The sequence below is a fragment of the Arvicanthis niloticus genome, chromosome 3 (assembly GCF_011762505.2).
Source record: "Arvicanthis niloticus isolate mArvNil1 chromosome 3, mArvNil1.pat.X, whole genome shotgun sequence".
NCBI lineage: Eukaryota > Metazoa > Chordata > Mammalia > Rodentia > Muridae > Arvicanthis > Arvicanthis niloticus.
In genome coordinates, this window is record NC_047660.1 from 123934409 (window position 1) to 123942745 (window position 8337).

Here is an 8337-nt window from a genome sequence, read left to right on the forward strand (position 1 = left end):
TGTCCTTATAAGAGTTGCTTAGGTCATGATGTCTATTCACAGCAGTAAAACCCTAACTAAAACACCCACGATATGTCCTTGTTGAATTAAGGAGAAAATCAAAACACTTCACCTTGGAGTCGTTTAACCAAGAGAGAGCCCATTTTGAATTCTCTACCTTGCTTTCCCTGAGTCTTCTGTCCTTTCCTGCCTGTCTCCTGTATGAGTCAGAATCTGCACCTCCCTAAATGCTTGCTGTCTTATCAATCTGTTCTAGTCCTTGTCTCTGTCTATGTGAATACATCTGTATGTATGTCTATCCCTCACAAACGGTTTTGCTTTCTCTTTTTTGAACAGCACACACAGCATCACACAGAGAAGGAATGAGGAATACTTCACAGAATCCTTTAACAGAATTTTTAAAGGATTAAGTTACTGGCTTCAACTGACTAAGATATCAAACAGTATTAGAAAAGTCATTGATTATGAAGAATATATATATATATATATATATATATATATATATATATATATAGAGAGAGAGAGAGAGAGAGAGAGAGCTTTCATCATTTATGGTGGATATTTGTTTATAAGGCCACTTTCAGCCTCTTTGCTGTTTCCAGCAAATGAGGAGAAAAAACTAATGGAAACACACATGAAGATACACATGCAAACACACATGCATTACTCTTGGATCAGAGGCATGGGAGAGTGGATAGCTTACAGCTATGCTTTATCTTAGGTTGTGAACTGTTGATTACCTGGGAAATCCAAAACAAATAAGGTCAATTGTTACATTATCCTCTTAAAATCAGGATAAACAAACAGGCTGAGCTCTTAAGAGCAGTCTTAAGTCTTAACTGACCACAAGGTGTATAATTAACTCTGGCTGTGAGTTCCAGAAAAATGTTCCAGTCTCTTAGCATGTAAGAGATATTTTTTATCATGTATTGCCACAATATGTCACTGGACAAGACTGACTTGTCAATCAGTCTTATAATTTTCTCTTTGGCCAGAGTCTGACTGAACCTAAAGACATGGTAATGCTGAGACTTTGGCAACACATGAAGTTTCATGTCGACTCCATGACAGACTCTTTAACACAACCCCTTCTGTCCTAATACCTGGGTCTCAGCAATATGCTGTAGCCACTGTCACCAGCTCCCCTACAGATGGCCTCCCATTGGCTGTTCATGGTTGTTTTCTTTGCCTGCTTGGCACTGTGGTTGATCTCGTGAATTCTAACCCAGGCGTACATCCTTGCACAACCTGCTTTTCACAGTCCATTTGAACAGGATTTTCCGGCTTTGGCTCTCAGCACTTTCTCTTGACCTGATTTGACAAGAGCCCTTTGTCCCAGACCTCTGCACTCATTTCCAACAGGCTTCACCATTCAGCTGTTCTACTAGATTTCCTGTGAAATTTTTCCAAAAACAACTTAAAACTTGAACTGTGTATCCATATTCTAAACAATGCCTGCAGCCACTTGACTGCTGTGGCTCACCAGCTAAAGGTTGGGAATTTCAATTGCACTTGTTTTATAAATTAGAAGCCTGAGAAAGATAGACTTTTTCACATCAAACATGACTTACAAGAACTATGTATGCTTGCTGCCCCAAGCAATATCAGGATTACCAGATATTAACAGAGCATTTTTGTATAAGCTGAATAAAGTATTTTGGGGAGCCTTTTGTAGTTTTTTTAAAAAATTTTTTTCTTATAGTATTGTCAATAAAAATAATCCAACCACACACTCTGGCTTCTGATTATTTTGTCTTCATTAAAACTGCTTGGGTATATGTCAGCTACACACCATGCTTACACATCTGTCAAAAGTCCCTGCACGTGGCCTTGATGCAAAACCCAAAAATGAACCATCGCATCACTGCCTGAGTGACCACAAAGGAAGCTACCTACAGTCAAAGAAATCCTAGAACAGAATTTCACTCTTATTTCATGAGCACCACCACCCAGGGTGAGTGGGAAGGACATGAGAAATACACACAACACCATCTGGCCTTTTAGCCTCAAGGAGCTCACAGTCTAGAGCCAAGAGAATAGTCAAGCACAGCAAAATGAGAGCAAACTATAAATTCAGTCTCAGCATCCCAATAAGGGCTTGAAGAGGTGGGACTTTAACATTCGTGGCAGCAATTAGATCCCACTAAAAGTGAAAAGGAGATGGGGAGATAGCCTGGAGTTTCAATCAGTCACCAGATGTGGAGCTTTGGCATTCTTTGGGGCTGTAGGTCCATCTGTGTGGTCTCTGGCTTAGCAAGCAGGTGCCTCACTGTTTCTTGTGACTGACAGAGGCCACAGGACCTTGAACAATACTGCCAGAAATTTTGCATGAGCAGGACATCTCCAACCCATTTCAGTCAGCCTGCATGTCCTCTGCATTTCTCAACCATCTACATATATAGCTAACTGGTTTTAATATGTTTTAGAATTATATATTTCATTATGTTCTTTATTGTTCTGATTAATAATAAATGGTTGACCTTAAAGGACAATGGAAGGGGAGAAAGAATGATATCAAAAGGACAGGAAGACAAAGGATAAGTTGGATATTGTCTAGTTTGATCTCTTATGAAGATTTCTAAACTAGATGTGGTAGACCAGGCCTGCAATTTCGACAACTGGGAAGCCAAGAAGGGATCATGAGTGGCGAGTTCAAATTCAGCCTTAGCTATTTTGTGACTTGCTGTCTAAAAAAACATGTATGTGAATGGGATGGGAAGAATATTATTGTATTATTGTACTTTGAAACTCAGATCTATTGCTGTCTGTTTTCCTTTCTTGGACTGATACTTGATTCTCAAGTATAAGAGGACTCTGCACTCCTGTAAAGACTGATTTGAAAATTAAAAGAATAAAGTCATCTCAAACATTTTCAGTTCAAATTACTAAATATTTATGAAGAAATTTCTTTTCACAAAGTATTGTAAAAATATTAGTGCAACTGCATATCAGCTCTTTTGAGAATTTATACTCATAAAACTTATGAGCCTGTAATCCCAACACTTGAAGGCTGAGACAGGAGAGCCGCCACAAGTTCCAGGTTAGCCTGTACTACATAGAAAGACTGTCTCAAAAAAAATTATGATTAAAGTATTCATTAAGGAATTAAATTACATCCACATTAGAAATCTGTTGATCATCTAACATGTGTGACTTAGTATGCAGATGGTTAAAGAAAAGCTAAATAAAGGGAGGTTTTCAAGATTTATATTCCAATAAAGAAAAATAGGACATCATGAAAATAGCTGAGCTATGAGGCAAGCCAAGATGTGTTTTCTTAGCATAGGACAAAATTCTGTGCAATTTGTAAGACTGAATTACCATCAAGAGTCAAATCTCATAACTTGATGCCTATAATCCCAGCTCTTGGAGGTGGAAGCAGGAGGATCAGGAGTTTAGGGTTATCCTGGGCTACATATTGACCTGAAACCAGCTGGCCAAATGAGATGCTGTCTCACTCTTTCACCCTTCCCCTTCCTCCCACAAAACAAAACCTCAAAGTCCAACCTATGCCTCATGTCCATAATCCTAGAACTTGGGCAGCTGAGACCAGAGAGCTTGAGACCAGCCTGGATTCTGTTTCACAAGAAGAGGGAAACAAAAGGGAGAAGGAAGAAGAAAGAAAGGGAAGAATGGAGCGGGAGTAAACACCATGGTAAAAAAGCAGGGGGTAGGGGAGAGGAAGAGGAAGAATAATCAAATTTTTCCAATTCAAAACGCAGTTTCCAATTTTTTCCTGGAAAAGACTGGTTGGTAAAATATAGTTTGTGTGGAAATAACTGATCTGAGTCTTACTAAGTAGCGCAAATCCTAACTATTATTATCAGAAAGAGAGGGAGAGGGAGGGAGGGAAGGAAGGAGGGAGGGAGGGAGAGAGGGAGAGAGGGAGAGAGAGAGAGAGAGAGAGAGAGAGAGAGAGAGAGAGAGAGAGAGAGAGAGAGAGAGAGCCTTGTGCTGGAATGCATCTGTCCAGAGAAGAAAAGTATGCCTCATTCATTGAAATGTCCCAAGTGCAATAGATAAGACTGGAACAAATGAGGTGCTTGATAAATATTTGTGAAATTAGTGAACAAAGTCCAAGGACACTGTTGAAATGTTCACTTCTGTTCCAGCTGTAATTCCAGGGAGTCTCCTTGGGTCTGATGTTGGACACATGTGGCCCATTATTTGCATGTGGGTTTCTGCTTCTTACAATTTTAACAACTCAGAAAACAACAGCAGGGTTAACAAGATAACTCAGTAACTCAAGTCACTTTCTGCAAAGCTGGACAACCTAAGTTTCCATTTCAGGACTTATGAGCAAAATGGCCCTCAAAAGTGAGCCCCACCCAAGTTCTGTGTCACACACTACTACTATACTACTACCACCACCTTCAACAAAGACCAACATGTTAAAAGAGAAATTTTTATTACATCCAATAGTCATGGATGGAGTCAGTGGCCAGACTTACCATAAACTATTCTAGAGCCATGCTGACCAGTGTCTTTAGCATTAATGAGCAGTGGGGGAGTTATATCACATGTATCAATGTGTAGGCCTGGTTTAATTCTAATGTCCTTGCCACTGGTGGGGTAGCACATGCCTTTAATCATAGCACTCAGGAGGCAGAGGCAGGTGAACAGGTGGATCTCTGAGTCTGTGCCAGCCTGGTCTACAGAGTGAGTTCCAGGCCAGCCAAGTCTACACAGAGAAACTCTGTCTTGAAACAAACAGACAAAAATGAAAATGCTTCTTGACTCTGAAATCTATGTCCAAGTCATCACTATAGGTCCTTTGTGATCTACATATAGTCACTAGTTCCATGAATCCCGTTAGACATTTTTCTCATTGAATATTATGTAGTGTTTATAGGTTATATTTTAGTTTCTTTTTTTTATTAACTTTGTAAAAAATGTTAATCAAAGTCTTTATAAGTTTGGTAATGCTCAATAACAAGATGCCTATATATTTTAGTTTCTAATTATGTCTTGTCCAATTGTAATATCCAATTTCAAGGCTTTGCATCCATATCAGGCCCTCATTCTGTGATGTTCCATTTCTATCCCAGGGAGTCTCAGATCCAGGTGACATTACTGCCTGCGACCCTGAAGCTTCCTTAGCAAGATAGTTCTGTCTGTACCGACAAAGGACCGTTTATTTTTAGGACCATTATTGCTATGGTTACTGGAAACCACAGAGCTGGCCTTTAGGATTGCATCCCTGAATGTTTAGTATTTGCCATGGAAATTTTGAAACAAGATAATATATGAAATTAAATATAGATGTATATATTCAGTACAAGGACTGTAATCATATATTCTCTCAAGTGTGTGATTCAATTAAATACATAATTAAAAGTTTTTTAACCTCTTTGTTACTCTAAATAAGGTAAAATGCCTGACCAGTACCTTAAAAAAAAAAAAAAAAGAGAGATATTTGATTGATTATCAAATCAGCAGAAAGCACCAGATGTTCTTATTTCCAAATTCAGTTGCAACCCAGTACTTAAAAATAAAGCAAACAACACATTAAACAATAAACCCTTTCTTTATATTGTGTTTTAAATTAACAATTGACAAAGGGTATAACGTATAACAACTGAGAAGCTTGGTTTGGCCTATGACTGAGAATTACTCCTTCCTTTTAAAACAAAACATGGCAATACATGATATTTCAAAGGACACAGACCTAGCTTACATCCTAAGTGTGTGTACTGTTCCTATTTTGCAATGGACATCCCCGGAAACCTAAGCCTTTAGTAATAATTAAAATTCTTTCCAGTTAGTTTTGTAATTTGTGGGACATTTCAAAAGCATTACTTCATTTTGTTGCATTGAAGATTAAACAGAAAATCATAGATCTTGAAACACGGATTTCTTATTTCGCTACTAAGCCCTGTTTGAATATTGCTCATACATACATAGCAAAGGCAAGTCATTCTAGTAGAATGCACTGACAATCTTTAAATGAGTTCACATTTTGTACAGTAATGTCCTTATCAGTGTTCATGACAACTCGAAAAAAGGCCGGGCAGTGGTGGTGCACGCCTTTGATCCCAGCACTTGGGAGGCAGAGGCAGGCAGATTTCTGAGTTTGAGGCCAGCCTGGTCTACAGAGTGAGTTCCAGGACAGCCAGGGCTATACAGAGAAACCCTGTCTTGAAAAAACAAACAAACAAACAAACAAACCAGTGTTCATGACAACACGTAAATGTAGAGACTAAAGGCAAGCTCTAGATGAGGCTGACTCTGATGCTATTAGCTAAGCTGTCACATCAGCACAGTCTTGGGGCAAGGTTCCCTGTCCTGACAGCTGGTCCAAATCCATATTTCTGTCTTCTTGATACCTCAGATGGGAAGAAACGGTTTTCCCATGATGAGATCTCACATGTAACACTGCTGACAGAGTATAGCTGTGTTCTCTCCTTGTTTGCGTCTTATTGCATTACTGGTGTTGGCTTTGGTCAGCAGTTTCTTTGTAAAAATCTCTTTAAGCTGCTCATGTGCTTAATGAAGGGTAGTTACTTAAAACTTGGGGATTATAAATTCCACAAACCTAGCACACATAAAATACAGCCCGTAGCAATTTCCTGAACAACCTCTATATCCTCCTTTGGAGGTTAGAAAACACCTCTCCCTTGGGAGATTTCTTCCTAAATTCTATGTAATCATTCAGTATCCAAGTTGTGAGGGGAAAATACGTCATTTTGAGTTTATTCATTAAATCTCAAGTCTGATGGCAGAGGGACATCATCCAAGTTACTTGGGAGACTGAGGCAGAGGACCATAAACTTAAGACCAGTCCAGGTTACACCAGGTTACAGGAGTTCAAGGCCAGCCTAGGCAACTTTGTGAGACTCTATCTTAAAAAAGAGAATGAGGCTGAGGGTTCAATCCCCAGTACTGCAAAGAAAAATCAGCCAGATTTAATTCATCAGCAATAAATGTAAAAATAAGTATAATCAGAAGTGTAAATACTTTCTCCTTTCACTCAGAGCATGGTCTTGCTTGTCCTGTACACCATGATACACAATGTAACAGTGTTTCTACTATGGCTATTGTGTGTGTGTGTGAACTTGATACAAGCTAGAGTCATCAGAGAGGAAGGAGTCTCAGTCACCGATATGTCTCCATGAGATCCAGCTGTAAGGCATTTTCTCAATTAATGATCAACAAAGGAAGACCCATCCCAAGGTGGGTGGTGCCATACTTGGGCTGGTGGTCCTGGGTTCTATAAGAAAACAGGGTGAACAAGCCATGAGGAGCAAGCCAGTAAGCAGCACCCCTTCATGGCCTCTGTATCAGCTCCTGCCTCCAGGTTTATGCCCTGTTAGAGTTTCTGTCCTGACTTCCTCCAATGATGGATTATGATCTGAACATATAAGCCAAATAAACCTTTTCCTCCCCAGCTTGCTTTTTGGTTGTGGTGTTATATCGCAGCAGCAGAGGCCCTAACTAAGACATACGGGCTCTCAAACCAGACCTGCATTCAAAATCTAACTTCGAACTTACTAGCCAAGTCACTTTCAGTTTTGTTACTTTCATTCTGTGGACTTGTCCCATACTCAAAGTAGGTCTATTACATAGTATGATGTATCATGCCTATTTATGAGGCTAGGCTTATGTAATTAGCATTATCTGATTATACTTTGGTCATATTTGAGAAATAAAATCACATGAAGTGCATACTAGTCTAAGTAATGGCAACATGGAAGACAACAGGAATTGGTGTACTTTGTAGCTACTAAAGAGTTAAAGTCATAATTTGCAAATTCAAAAAAACAGAAGAGAAATTTCATTCTTTACTTTCAGCAGAAACTATTGTAGATAAAATTAAGGTATAAATCAGCTGGGCAAAACTGCTGTCATTTTTACTTTCAGTGTTCTGGGCACTCCACTTCATGTGCCTCTACCTAACCCAGCAGGTGATGAACCCCAACAGGCAAATACTTTCAATATATACAAAGCCATTCCAGTTATTTCCTTGCATGAGCTTTTGCAGTTTGGGTTTTTTAGTGATTCTGAACATTGGACTTAGGGTCTTGCACATGACAGACACTCAGATACACCCCCGGCCTGGCAATCTGTCTTATAAAAAGACAATATTCCTGCATGTGGTGGCATCCTTCTGTAAGCCCAGGACTCAGGAGGCCTAGGCAGAAAGATGGCCAAAAGTATAAGACCTTAAATATAACAGAACAAGAGAGAGAGAGAGAGAGAGAAAAAGAAAGCAGTGTCAGTCACCAAAACTACCACATTCATTGGCTTAAAGATGTTTATAAAATATCTTTATTAACTCTCTAGGACTTCTAGCAAATTCCTCCCCCTTTTCTGTCTGTGAATATTTCTCATTTGTGT